This window comes from Salmo trutta, unplaced genomic scaffold (genome assembly GCF_901001165.1).
Source record: "Salmo trutta unplaced genomic scaffold, fSalTru1.1, whole genome shotgun sequence".
Lineage (NCBI taxonomy): Eukaryota > Metazoa > Chordata > Actinopteri > Salmoniformes > Salmonidae > Salmo > Salmo trutta.
This window is the reverse complement of record NW_021823350.1, coordinates 1,157,445-1,172,444: the sequence shown is the minus strand read 5'-3', so window position 1 is coordinate 1,172,444 and position 15,000 is coordinate 1,157,445. Positions and strand designations below refer to the sequence as shown.

The window sequence follows — 15,000 nt, the reverse complement described above, 5'->3', positions numbered from 1 at the left end:
AGGACAGTCATTCATACCAGAACAGTCATTCATACCAGGACAGTCATTCATACCAGGACAGTCATTCATACCAGAACAGTCATTCATACCAGGACAGTCATTCATACCAGGACAGTCATTCATACCAGAACAGTCATTCATACCAGAACAGTCATTCATACCAGGACAGTCATTCATACCAGGACAGTCATTCATACCAGAACAGTCATTCATACCAGTACTGTACCTCCTAGAAGAGAGAACAGTCATTCATACCAGGACAGTCATTCATACCAGAACAGTCATTCATACCAGGACAGTCATTCATACCAGAACAGTCATTCATACCAGAACAGTCATTCATACCAGGACAGTCATTCATACCAGGACAGTCATTCATACCAGGACAGTCATTCATACCAGAACAGACATTCATACCAGAACAGGCATTCAAACCAGAACAGACATTCATACCAGGACAGTCATTCATACCAGAACAGTCATTCATACCAGAACAGTCATTCATACCAGGACAGTCATTCATACCAGGACAGTCATTCATACCAGAACAGTCATTCATACCAGAACAGTCATTCATACCAGGACAGTCATTCATACCAGGACAGTCATTCATACCAGAACAGTCATTCATACCAGTACTGTACCTCCTAGAAGAGAGAACAGTCATTCATACCAGGACAGTCATTCATACCAGAACAGTCATTCATACCAGGACAGTCATTCATACCAGAACAGTCATTCATACCAGAACAGTCATTCATACCAGGACAGTCATTCATACCAGGACAGTCATTCATACCAGGACAGTCATTCATACCAGAACAGACATTCATACCAGAACAGGCATTCAAACCAGAACAGACATTCATACCAGGACAGTCATTCATACCAGAACAGTCATTCATACCAGTACTGTACCTCCTAGAAGAGAGAACAGTCATTCATACCAGGACAGTCATTCATACCAGGACAGTCATTCATACCAGAACAGACATTCATACCAGAACAGGCATTCAAACCAGAACAGTCATTCAAACCAGAACAGACATTCATACCAGGACAGTCATTCATACCAGAACAGTTATTCATACCAGAACAGTTATTCATACCAGAACAGTCATTCAAACCAGAACAGACATTCGGTTGGTAGAGCATGGTGTTTGCAACGCCAGGGTTGTGGGTTCGATTCCCATGGGGGACCAGTACGGAGAAAAAAATGTATGAAATGTATGCATTCAATACTGTAAGTCGCTCTGGATTAGAGCGTCTGCTAAATGACTAAAATGTAAAATCTAAAATGTAAATGTATACCAGCAACACAGCATTTATTTTTTGTGTTGTTATGCCAGCTGTGTAGTACTGCAGTTTGGCTTGCCCAAATATCTTGTCTGCATCCCAAATGGCACCCTATTCCTTTTGAAGTGCACTACTCGTGACCAGGGCCCATAGTGCACTAGATTGGGAATAGGTTGCCATTTGAGTCAAAGCCCTTCTCCCTCTATTTTGCTACCACAGCTTGTAGGAGACAAATATTGCTGACCTTTTAAAAACTAAGTAAGTGCATGAGTGCTGGTCCAACATTAGCAGGGGCCCATGTTGTGTAAGAGGAGAGGAGAGGAGAGGAGAGGAGAGGAGAGGAGAGGAGAGGAGAGGAGAGGAGAGGAGAGGAGAGGAGAGGAGAGGAGAGGGAGATCGAGATTGAGAGCTAGAGAAGGCCCATGCCAAGAAAAAACCCCAGCGATGATTAGAGGAAAGGGTTCCTGTGGGAGACTAAAAGCAGAGAGGGAACGCAGTAAAACAGGAGTGGAGAGATGAATCCCTAATCGGATGATGAGCAGAAAGCGAGGGAGGAGAGGGTGTTCACCTTGGCCTACCCACCACTGCTGAAAGATAAGCTGCCTATTAACAGGAGAAGTTGGGCTGATAATGTTTCAATATTTAACTTGACAGCTTATGTCCCCGAGGGTTAAGTTAACTTTCTTTCACATCATCTTTAAGTGATGTTAACATTCATTTCTAACCTACTGAATAAGTGCTATTTATGTTCGTAATTACCATAAGGAGAGACCTAAGACTTAATTTGTGTTGAACACGGAGCTACAAGAACTAACAGCAAATTGAATTTAGAAATGCAAGGGAACATTTTCTCTCAGGAACACCTGTCTAGGACAAACTCCTTAGCAGACCCACACAGATATATTACAGTCAGCCATTCCCCTTACTGGCCTACAAACCAGAACAGACATTCATACCAGGACAGTCATTCATACCAGGACAGTCATTCATACCAGGACAGTCATTCATACCAGAACAGTCATTCAAACCAGAACAGACATTCAAACCAGAACAGACATTCATACCAGGACAGTCATTCATACCAGGACAGTCATTCAAATCAGAATAGTTATTTATACCAGAACAGTCATTCATACCAGGACAGACATTCAAACTAGAACAGTCATTCAAACCAGAACAGACATTCATACCAGTACAGTCATTCATACCAGTACTGTACCTCCTAGAAGAGAGAACAGTCATTCATACCAGTACTATACCTCCTAGAAGAGAGAACAGTCATTCATACCAGGACAGACATTCATACCAGAAGAGTCATTCATACCAGTACTGTACCTCCTAGAAGAGAGAACAGTCATTCATACCAGTACTATACCTCCTAGAAGAGAGAACAGTCATTCATACCAGGACAGACATTCATACCAGAACAGTCATTCATACCAGTACTGTACCTCCTAGAAGAGAGAACAGTCATTCATACCAGTACTATACCTCCTAGAAGAGAGAACAGTCATTCATACCAGGACAGTCATTCATACCAGGACAGTCATTCATACCAGAAGAGTCATTCATACCAGAAGAGTCATTCATACCAGAAGAGTCATTCATACCAGTTCAGGCATTTAAACCAGAACAGGCATTCAAACCAGAACAGTCATTCAAACCAGAACAGACATTCAAACCAGAACAGACATTCATACCAGGACAGTCATTCATACCAGAACAGTTATTCATACCAGAACAGACATTCATACCAGGACAGACATTCAAACCAGAACAGTCATTCATACCAGGACAGACATTCATACCAGAACAGTCATTCATACCAGTACTGTACCTCCTAGAAGAGAGAACAGTCATTCATACCAGTACTATACCTCCTAGAAGAGAGAACAGTCATTCATACCAGGACAGACATTCATACCAGGACAGTCATTCATACCAGGACAGTCATTCATACCAGAAGAGTCATTCATACCAGAAGAGTCATTCATACCAGAAGAGTCATTCATACCAGTACAGGCATTTAAACCAGAACAGGCATTCAAACCAGAACAGTCATTCAAACCAGAACAGACATTCAAACCAGAACAGACATTCATACCAGGACAGTCATTCATACCAGGACAGTCATTCATACCAGAACAGTCATTCATACCAGGACAGTCATTCAAACCAGAACAGACATTCATACCAGGACAGTCATTCAAACCAGAACAGACATTCATACCAGGACAGTCATTCATACCAGGACAGTCATTCATACCAGAACAGTCATTCGTACCAGAACAGACATTCATACCAGGACAGTCATTCAAACCAGAACAGTCATTCATATCAGGACAGAACTTTCAAACCAGAACAGTCATTCGGTTGGTAGAGCATGGTGTTTGCAACGCCAGGGTTGTGGGTTCGATTCCCATGGGGGACCAGTACGGAGAATTTTTTTTAATGAAATGTATGCATTCACTACTGTAAGTCGCTCTGGATAAGAGCGTCTGCTAAATGACTAAAATGTAAAATCTAAAATGTAAATGTATACCAGGACAGTCATTCAAACAAGAACAGACATTCATACCAGAACTGTACCTCCTAGAAGAGAGAACAGTCATTCATCACACCTGTACCAGAGCAGAGAACAGACCCCCATTCATTTTAATTAAAACCTCTCTGTTTTGACTGTGATTTTGACATTGTGACTTTATAAAGCCATGGTTTGTTTGGGTAATATTGGCTATTGGTTATTGACCACTTGTGGATCGCCCATTAGGGGGAGGTGGCAGTATGAAACACTGGTTTATATCAGGACCAGGAGATATTTCATCCAACCTGATAGTCTGGAGTGTTTCTGCTCCCCGGTCAAGGAATATAAGTGGTTCCACGTGACTGTTAAGATGGTGTGAAACACACACACTCATACACACACACACACAGGCTCATGCATGGACACACATGGACACAAACACACACACTCATACACACACACAGGCTCATGCATGGACACACATGGACGCTCAGACATGGAAATGGACACACATAGACACATGGAGACACATGGAGACACAGAGACACATGGAGACACAGAGACACATGGAGACCCAGAGACACATGGAGACATAGAGACACATGGAGACCCAGAGACACATGGAGACACATGGAGACACATGGAGACACATGGACACACATGGACACACATGGACACACATGGAAACACATAGACACATGGAGACACATGGAGACACATGGAGACACAGAGACACATGGAGACCCATGGACACACATGGACACACATGGACACACATGGACACACATGGAAACACATGGACACACATGGACACACATAGACACATGGAGACACATGGAGACACATGGACACACATGGAGACACATGGAGACACATGGAGACACATGGAGACACACACAGAGACACTCACAGAGACACCCATGGAGACATATGGAAACACATGGAGACACATGGACACACATGGAGACATATGGAGACACATGGAGACACATGGAGACACATGGAGACACACAGAGACAAATGGAGACATGGTGACACATGGGGAGACACGGAGACACATGGAGACACATGGACACACACATGGAGACACACATGGAGACACATGGAGACACATGGACACACACACAGAGACACACATGGAGACATATAGGGACACATGGAGACACATGGAGACACACAGAGACACACGTGGAGACACATGGAGACACATGGAGACACATATGGAGATACATATAGACATATGGAGACACATGGAGACACATACAGAGATGTATGGAGACACATGGACACACAGAAAGACACACATGGACACACATAGAGACACACATGGAGACACCTGGACACACATGGACACACACACAAACACTCACACACACAGATGCAGTCCAGGCCTTAAGCTGTCATTGGTCTGATATGCTTTAATTAGGGAAAGCACCCAAAAATACTGGTATGCTATTTTGAAGAATATCATAGTTGATGTCAGCCAATGTTTATTTTGGTATCCATTGTTGAGTGATGTCACAGCTCCTTTGATATTGTGCAACAGCCTCATTAGTCCACCAGCAGGCCTGTAGTGAGAACAGCCTCGTTAGTCCACCAGCAGCTAATGAACACTGAAAATAAAACAGCAGACATTTAATACGACTAAAATATACTTTACTACTGAATCTTCTCTCATTTTGGTAATTTACAGTTCATCTATGGTAACTTTGGTATTTTATACTGGAAAACAAACAAAAAAAGATGAATATATAGTTTTAATTGTGTAGATCTGTGTCCATATTGTTCGTGGTATTCCAGTAGATAAAATAGATGGATCAAGAGAAAACAGCCTCATTAATATATTTCTTTAAAACATCTAATCAACAATGGCATTATTATTATTATTAATATTATTTTTTACAACTGCCACCCAAAAACAATTTACAACAAATACTATTGGCAAAGTAAAATACATGTGTAAAAAATATATAAAGGGTATTTCATGCTGAAACCCTCTTATTAAACACCAATGATATTCACTAAATTGATGGTTTGAATCATGTTTTACAGCTCTGTGATTTTATATATTTTATATATATATATATATATATATAATTACAAACAAATTTGATAATCTGAAGTACCCAAAATGGCCACTGGACGTCATTTTACAAAATACACAGAAAAATAATATATATAAAACGCAACATGCAACAATTTCTAAGATTTTTACTAAGTTACAGCTCATATAAGGAAATAAGTCAATAATTAAATGAAGCCCTAATCTATAGATTTCACATGACTGGGAATACAGATATGCATCTGTTGGTCACAGATACCTTAAAATAAGGTAGGGGCGTGAATCAGAAAACCAGTCAGTATCTGGTGTGACATATGCCTCATGCAGCGCGACACATAGAGTTGATCAGGCTGTTGATTGTGGCCTGTGGAATGTTGTCCCAATCCTCTTCAATGGCTGTGCCGAAGTTGCTGGATATTGGTGAGAACTGGAACACGCTGTCATACACGTCGATCCAGAGCATCCCGCACATGCTCAATGGGTGACATGTGTGGTGGCTATTTTTCTGTATTACCAAATGAGGAGAGTTACAAACTTCACACACCAGTCAGAGTTATACTTAAACTACATCTTTAATAATAAGAGCTTTGCAGTAGCACTGACTTTCAATTATGCACAATTTCTAATGAACCGTTGAAAGTGATAAAACAATGGCTACTGAGATCTTTTATAGCAAAGATCCACCCCCCTAGTCGACATAACAAACCACAGATATTAGGAACATTTCACAAAGGTAGACTTTATAATGAGAAAGGAGTATCCCGTAGCCAGATAGCATTCGCTATAAATTATCCTTCAGTTTGGTCCCTAAGACGAGGTTCTAATCTCATTCCTGGTACTTCATAGCACAAAAACACCAACTCATCCAATGGCATAACTCAATTGTCAACTCTAGATACTCCCATCTTAAGTAAAACCCCTTCTTGACCCCTCTCCTGGACAAGCTCACTGAGGGGAGTGAGCCTCTAGGTCATACACTATCCCAGGATAAATGCAACATCAGAGATGACATACAATGGTTCCAGACACTGCCATACACTTCCCCCCAATGCCAAAGGAGGGAGTGACTTGCGCACAGACATTGTGAAGACAAGTAATTGGTTCCCCATTAATCACGCCATCCCTTCACATAGTTTAACAGATACATTCACATATGAAGACAATGTTCCATCCTGTCCTCTACCCTTTCTGATATTCTGCATAGCACCAGGGATATGTGAAAGACAAGCCTGACCTCTCCCCTCTCTGGGCCCCAAGTGACTGAGCCCCAGCTGAGGGAAGAAATGCAACTGCCAACACCAGAGTCCAAAGGGATACAGTACATTCTAATAACAGGTATACCACATAAGCATATTATGCATATAAGACATCTTAATTACTTATGTTACCCAACTAATTCTGATTCATCCACCACACATGTCTGCTGAGTATGCAGGCCATGGAAGAACTGGGACATTTTCAGCTTCCAGAAATTGTGTACAGATCCTTGCGACGTGGTATCGTGCATTATCATGCTGAAACATGAGGAGATGGTGGTGGGTGAATGGCATGACAATGGACATCAGGATCTCATGACTGTATCTCTGTGCATTAAAATTGCTAGCAATAAAATGCAGTTGTGTTTGTTGTACGTAGCTTATGCCTGCCCATACCATAACCCCACCGACATCATGGGGCACTCACATTTATATCAGCAAACCGCTCACCAACAGAGCGCCATAAACACTGTCTGCCATCTCTCCAGTACAGCTGAAACAAGGGATTCATCCGTGAAGAGCACACTTCTTCCAGCGTGCCAGTGGCCATCAAAGATGAGCATTTGCTCACTGAAGTCGGTTACGATGCCAAACTGCAGTGGAGTCAAGACCCTGCTGAGGACGATGAGCATGCAGATGAGTTTCCCTGAGATGGTTTCTGGCAGTTTGGGCAGACTGTCTTCGGTTGTGGAAACCTACAGTTTCTTCAGCTTTCCGGGTGGCTCGTCTCAGACCATCCCACAGGTGAAGAAGCCGGATGTGGAGGTCCTGAGCTTGTGAGCATGTGGTCTGCGGTTGTGAGGCCGGTTGGATGTACTGCCAAATTATCTAAAACAACGTTGGAGGTGGCTTATGGTAGAGAAATGAACATTCAATTCTCCGGCAACAGCTCTGGAGGACATTCCTGCAGTCAGCATGCCAATTGCACGCTCCCTCAAAACTTGAGACATCTGTGGCATTGTGTTGTGTGACAAAACTGCTTCTTGATATGTCACACCTGTCAGGTGGATGGATTATCTTGGTAAAGGAGAAATGCTCACTAACCGGGATGTAAACAAATTTGTGCCCAAAATATGAGAGAAATAAGCTTTATGTGCGTATGAAATATTTCTGGGATCTTTTTTTTCAGCTCATGAAAAATAGGACCAACACTTTACATGTTGCATTTATATTTTCTTCAGTATAAAATAAAAACCTGAAAGCTATCAAAATTCTGTTAGTTTACTCAGTAATATACCCTCCCTTTGCAACCCTGCTACTGATTAAGGAATCTGACAAACAGCACCCTGGTACCGTGTTAATTAAGAACAGTTGGTTTTGGAGGCGCATAGAATAACATTCTCCTCACTGTCTCCTCTCTCCCCTGTTTCCCCTCTCTCCACTGTCTCCTCTCTCACCTGTTTCCCCTCTCTCCACTGTCTCCTCTCTCCCCTGTTTCCCCTCTCTACTGTGTCGTGTCTTTGGCTATGCCGGATTAAGTGATATGACATGCTAACCTATAAAATTCTTTCTCTAATTAATATTACCTGATTAGGCTAATCATGTAAATGTAATTAACTAGAAAGTCGGGGCACCACGGAAGAATGTTTATAGAGCCCTTATCTTCCGAATAAACTCTTAAAATACTTAGTAATATTTTACATCGATAGCAGTCAATATTAACCCTTATCTTATTTTCAGTCTCATAATGAAAGTTGTAAATTCTTGGCTATCTTCACGAACCCTGGCTAACAAGTTGAATCAGCAATACAAAATTGGGTTTAATTATTTATTTACTAAATACCTAAACTAATCACACAGAATTACATATACACAGAATACAAATGATGTCATACAGAAAACGTCCCGGTGGACGGAACCTGGTTACACAAAGGAAAGGGGTTTGGGCTTGAATGAAAGAGCGGGAAGACTTAGGAACCACAAACAGCAGCTATGCTATCGTAAATACATTATCTTATGCATTCTAAATTACCGCCCATTTGGAAAAGGAAAATGCAATAAATATTTACTCTGAGCTGCGCTTCGGTAGATTGGTCGTAGATGCTGGCCGGGTTGGCCAACAGATCTTCCTGTACTCGGAATAATGTCTCTGGTGGTAAATTGGATACGTGGTGGTATCTTCGTCTGTTTGTTAGACTGGATCCGTCATCCGTCCTTTCCTAGCCCACGTCTACAGCGGCCGCTGCTAACTCAACGGCTAGGAAGTATCACTTCTGTAGTGAATAAGCTCAAACTTCATACCAGTTCATACCATAGCTCACGCCGAGGTTGGCTTAGTTCTGTCCTTGACATGTGTGTCCTTCTAACGTAGAGGCTGCAGACCTCACGTGCTGGAACAACCTGGTTATCTTTTCGTCAAAGGCTTATATAGTGGAGAGGGGGGAAGGATGTGTTTCATCGTTTATAACCCCTCCTCTTCACAGGGGTGGGCCACTGATCAAGCAGGGCACTTTCCTTATGAAAACCCAATTCTCTAATTTGGAAGCTAAAATTACATTTAATCTCCTAACAAACAATTTCAATATCAAACATTTCAATTGCATAACAATTCCATGTGACTCTGATAACTAGAGGGTGTATACTTTCTCAGGTACAGTTTATGTCGTCCTGTCATCAGTCATAATGTCTCAGATGACAACAGAACTGACATACATACTCATTACGTTCCCAAGCATATTTCCAACTGGTTTTATTACCAAAATATGGTTCCTTTTCCCCATTTGTTTGATGTTCCCAGACTCTCTATATTTAACACAGGCTATTCCAGTCCTTCAGTAGGGTCAGAGAGGGGAAGGGAGAAAGGTATTTATGGGGGGGGTCATAAACCTTACCCACAGGCCAACGTCATGACAACTGTCTCCCCTCTCCCCTGTTTCCCCTCTCTACTGCCTCCTCTCCCCTGTTTCCCCTCTCTACTGTCTCCCCTTTCCCCTGTTTCTCCTCTCCACTGTCTTCCCTCTCCACTGTCTTCCCTCTCCACTGTCTCCATTGTCTCCCCTCCTCACTGTCTCCCCTCTCCCCTGCTTCCCCTCTCCAATGTCTTCCCTCTCCCCTGTCTCCTCTCTCCACTGTCTCCTCTCTCCACTGTCCCCTCCTCCCTGTTTCCCCTCTCTTCACTGTCTCCCCTCCCCCCTCTTTCCCCTCGCACCTGTTTCCCCTCTCTACTGCCTCCTCTCTCCTCTGTTTCCCCTCTCTCCTCTGTCTCCCCTTTCTCCGCTGTCTCCCTTCTTCCTTGTTTCCCCTCTCTACTGCCTCCTCTCTCCTCTGTCTCCTCTCTCTCCACTGTCTCCCCTCTCCTTACTGTTTCCCCTCTCTACTGCCTCCTCTCTCCACTGTCTCCCCTCTCGCCACTGTCTCCCTTCTCTCCACTGTCTTCCCTCTCCACTGTCTCCCATCTGCATTGTATCCACTGTCTTCCCTCTCTACTGTCTCCCCTCTCCACTGTCTTCCCTCTTGCCACTGTCTCCCCTCTTGCCACTGTCTCCCTTCTCTCTACTGTCTCCCCTCTCCACTGTCTTCCCTCTCCACTGTCTCCCATCTCCACTGTCTCCACTGTCTTCCTTCTCCACTGTCTTCCCTCTCCACTGTCTCCCATCTCCATTGTCTCCACTGTCTCCCATCTCCACTGTCTCCACTGTCTTCCTTCTCCACTGTCTTCCCTCTCCACTATCTCCCATCTCCATTGTCTCCACTGTCTTCCCTCTCCACTGTCTCCCCTCTCCACTGTCTTCCCTCTCGCCACTGTCTCCCCTCTCGCCACTGTCTCCCCTCTCGCCACTGTCTCCCTTCTCTCCACTGTCTCCCCTCTCCACTGTCTTCCCTCTCTACTGTCTCCCATCTCCACTGTCTCCACTGTCTTCCTTCTCCACTGTCTTCCCTCTCTACTGTCTCCCCTCTTTACTCATTGTCTCTACACGGTCGATAGTTAAAATGTCTTCACTAGAGTTGAAGATGTGTTACTACTATAGCTCATAGAAACACATTGAAAAACACATTCATGAATGGCAAAAAAGACAGTAAAAAAAATATTGGTAAGGAATAAGGTTTTGAAGTGTCTGTCCTATATCAAGGAGACATATGAAAGCTCAGTATTTTTTATATTTTTTTGGGACACATATTAACCCCTTATTTTTGTTGAAACAAAACTACCTTTATACTTCCTTTTGTTGGTATGGTTTACGTTCAGATGAGCAAAACGGAGGCCTCCATCGTGTTGGTGAGAGTCTCCTGTCCATACTCGGGTTATATTAGTTTGTAGCTCAAAACGGTTCGGATGCTGCAGACAGAAGTTGGCACATCCGAATTACCGACTTCAGACGTGACACTTGTTGCGGTCGTAGAGCAAAACGGAGAACACCATCGTGTTTGAGAGTGTCTCCCCCCCTTTTCCATAGAATGGAATAGGCCAACCATTCAGTAGTTTCCGTGGGAAGACTGATGTTCAAGGCTGTCTCATGGTCTGACAAACACCGCTGTAGCTCGGTCACCTTTCTCCGCAGATGCGAAAGGCCGACACTGGCGGATGTGGTGGATTGAGATGCAGCCCCGTGCAAAAAAAACCTGATATCTCTTCAACTGATGGATTCTGATGGGGAGGATTTTATTATGTTACTTAGATTGACGCACGGGTCCACCAATAGACTCGTCCAGATTTTAATTGTCCACGAGATCAATTAATAGAACAGTCACTCTGTTGATGGAACGTTTCTATTTATCTGTAGTTGGGCTTGACTCTCAACTCCATCCTTGGTGTTCTGCTCCGTCGTATTTCAGCCTGCGGCATGCAAGGGTTAACAGCCACTAACTAGTAGAATTATGGAACCAGTGAATGGATTTGCAAAATGTCAAAAATCCTTTTCTGAAGTTGAAACTATACAGTTGACAGATGAAGCTGCAGCAAGGAAATATGAGAGTACTGTGCAGATATCTTTTCAGATGTTGAGTTCATTTTCCCTTAGTCAGGACCTCATTCTTTATTTCTTTACTTTAGTCCCTTCTGAGCTCTGTTCTTCTAGTCCTAATGCAGTGTCTAACGTCATGGTAACAACCTTCTGAGCTCTGTTCTTCTAGTTCTAATGCAGTGTCTAACGTCATGGTAACAACCTTCTGAGGTCTGTTCTTCTAGTCCTAATGCAGTGTCTAACGTCATGGTAACAACCTTCTGAGCTCTGTTCTTCTAGTCCTAATGCAGTGTCTAACGTCATGGTAACAACCTTCTGAGCTCTGTTCTTCTAGTCCTAATGCAGTGTCTAACGTCATGGTAACAACCTTCTGAGCTCTGTTCTTCTAGTCCTAATGCAGTGTCTAACGTCATGGTAACAACCTTCTGAGGTCTGTTCTTCTAGTCCTAATGCAGTGTCTAACGTCATGGTAACAACCTTCTGAGCTCTGTTCTTCTAGTCCTAATGCAGTGTCTAACGTCATGGTAACAACCTTCTGAGGTCTGTTCTTCTAGTCCTAATGCAGTGTCTAACGTCATGGTAACAACCTTCTGAGGTCTGTTCTTCTAGTCCTAATGCAGTGTCTAACGTCATGGTAACAACCTTCTGAGGTCTGTTCTTCTAGTCCTAATGCAGTGTCTAACGTCATGGTAACAACCTTCTGAGGTCTGTTCTTCTAGTCCTAATGCAGTGTCTAACGTCATGGTAACAACCTTCTGAGCTCTGTTCTTCTAGTCCTAATGCAGTGTCTAACGTCATGGTAACAACCTTCTGAGCTCTGTTCTTCTAGTCCTAATGCAGTGTCTAACGTCATGGTAACAACCTTCTGAGCTCTGTTCTTCTAGTCCTAATGCAGTGTCTAACGTCATGGTAACAACCTTCTGAGATCTGTTCTTCTAGTCCTAATGCAGTGTCTAACGTCATGGTAACAACCTTCTGAGGTCTGTTCTCCTAGTCCTAATGCAGTGTCTAACGTCATGGTAACAACCTTCTGAGCTCTGTTCTTCTAGTCCTAATGCAGTGTCTAACGTCATGGTAACAACCTTCTGAGGTCTGTTCTTCTAGTCCTAATGCAGTGTCTAACGTCATGGTAACAACCTTCTGAGCTCTGTTCTTCTAGTCCTAATGCAGTGTCTAACGTCATGGTAACAACCTTCTGAGCTCTGTTCTTCTAGTCCTAATGCAGTGTCTAACGTCATGGTAACAACCTTCTGAGCTCTGTTCTTCTAGTCCTAATGCAGTGTCTAACGTCATGGTAACAACCTTCTGAGGTCTGTTCTTCTAGTCCTAATGCAGTGTCTAACGTCATGGTAACAACCTTCTGAGCTCTGTTCTTCTAGTCCTAATGCAGTGTCTAACGTCATGGTAACAACCTTCTGAGCTCTGTTCTTCTAGTCCTAATGCAGTGTCTAACGTCATGGTAACAACCTTCTGAGCTCTGTTCTTCTAGTCCTAATGCAGTGTCTAACGTCATGGTAACAACCTTCTGAGGTCTGTTCTTCTAGTCCTAATGCAGTGTCTAACGTCATGGTAACAACCTTCTGAGGTCTGTTCTTCTAGTCCTAATGCAGTGTCTAACGTCATGGTAACAACCTTCTGAGGTCTGTTCTTCTAGTCCTAATGCAGTGTCTAACGTCATGGTAACAACCTTCTGAGCTCTGTTCTTCTAGTCCTAATGCAGTGTCTAACGTCATGGTAACAACCTTCTGAGCTCTGTTCTTCTAGTCCTAATGCAGTGTCTAACGTCATGGTAACAACCTTCTGAGCTCTGTTCTTCTAGTCCTAATGCAGTGTCTAACGTCATGGTAACAACCTTCTGAGCTCTGTTCTTCTAGTCCTAATGCAGTGTCTAACGTCATGGTAACAACCTTCTGAGATCTGTTCTTCTAGTCCTAATGCAGTGTCTAACGTCATGGTAACAACCTTCTGAGGTCTGTTCTCCTAGTCCTAATGCAGTGTCTAACGTCATGGTAACAACCTTCTGAGCTCTGTTCTTCTAGTCCTAATGCAGTGTCTAACGTCATGGTAACAACCTTCTGAGGTCTGTTCTTCTAGTCCTAATGCAGTGTCTAACGTCATGGTAACAACCTTCTGAGCTCTGTTCTCCTAGTCCTAATGCAGTGTCTAACGTCATGGTAACAACCTTCTGAGCTCTGTTCTCCTAGTCCTAATGCAGTGTCTAACGTCATGGTAACAACCTTCTGAGCTCTGTTCTTCTAGTCCTAATGCAGTGTCTAACGTCATGGTAACAACCTTCTGAGCTCTGTTCTTCTAGTCCTAATGCAGTGTCTAACGTCATGGTAACAACCTTCTGAGGTCTGTTCTTCTAGTCCTAATGCAGTGTCTAACGTCATGGTAACAACCTTCTGAGCTCTGTTCTTCTAGTCCTAATGCAGTGTCTAACGTCATGGTAACAACCTTCTGAGCTCTGTTCTTCTAGTCCTAATGCAGTGTCTAACGTCATGGTAACAACCTTCTGAGGTCTGTTCTTCTAGTCCTAATGCAGTGTCTAACGTCATGGTAACAACCTTCTGAGCTCTGTTCTTCTAGTCCTAATGCAGTGTCTAACGTCATGGTAACAACCTTCTGAGCTCTGTTCTTCTAGTCCTAATGCAGTGTCTAACGTCATGGTAACAACCTTCTGAGCTCTGTTCTTCTAGTCCTAATGCAGTGTCTAACGTCATGGTAACAACCTTCTGAGCTCTGTTCTTCTAGTCCTAATGCAGTGTCTAACGTCATGGTAACAACCTTCTGAGGTCTGTTCTTCTAGTCCTAATGCAGTGTCTAACGTCATGGTAACAACCTTCTGAGCTCTGTTCTTCTAGTCCTAATGCAGTGTCTAACGTCATGGTAACAACCTTCTGAGCTCTGTTCTTCTAGTCCTAATGCAGTGTCTAACGTCATGGTAACAACCTTCTGAGC

At 43.3% G+C, this 15,000-nt stretch overlaps 1 protein-coding gene across 3 annotated transcripts in view; it reads left to right on the top strand.

Moving 5' to 3' along the window:
- Nucleotides 1-15,000, top strand: part of LOC115190190 (transcription elongation regulator 1-like protein) — a 198,076-nt gene that overhangs the window by 66,764 nt on the left and 116,312 nt on the right. The window lies entirely within an intron of this gene.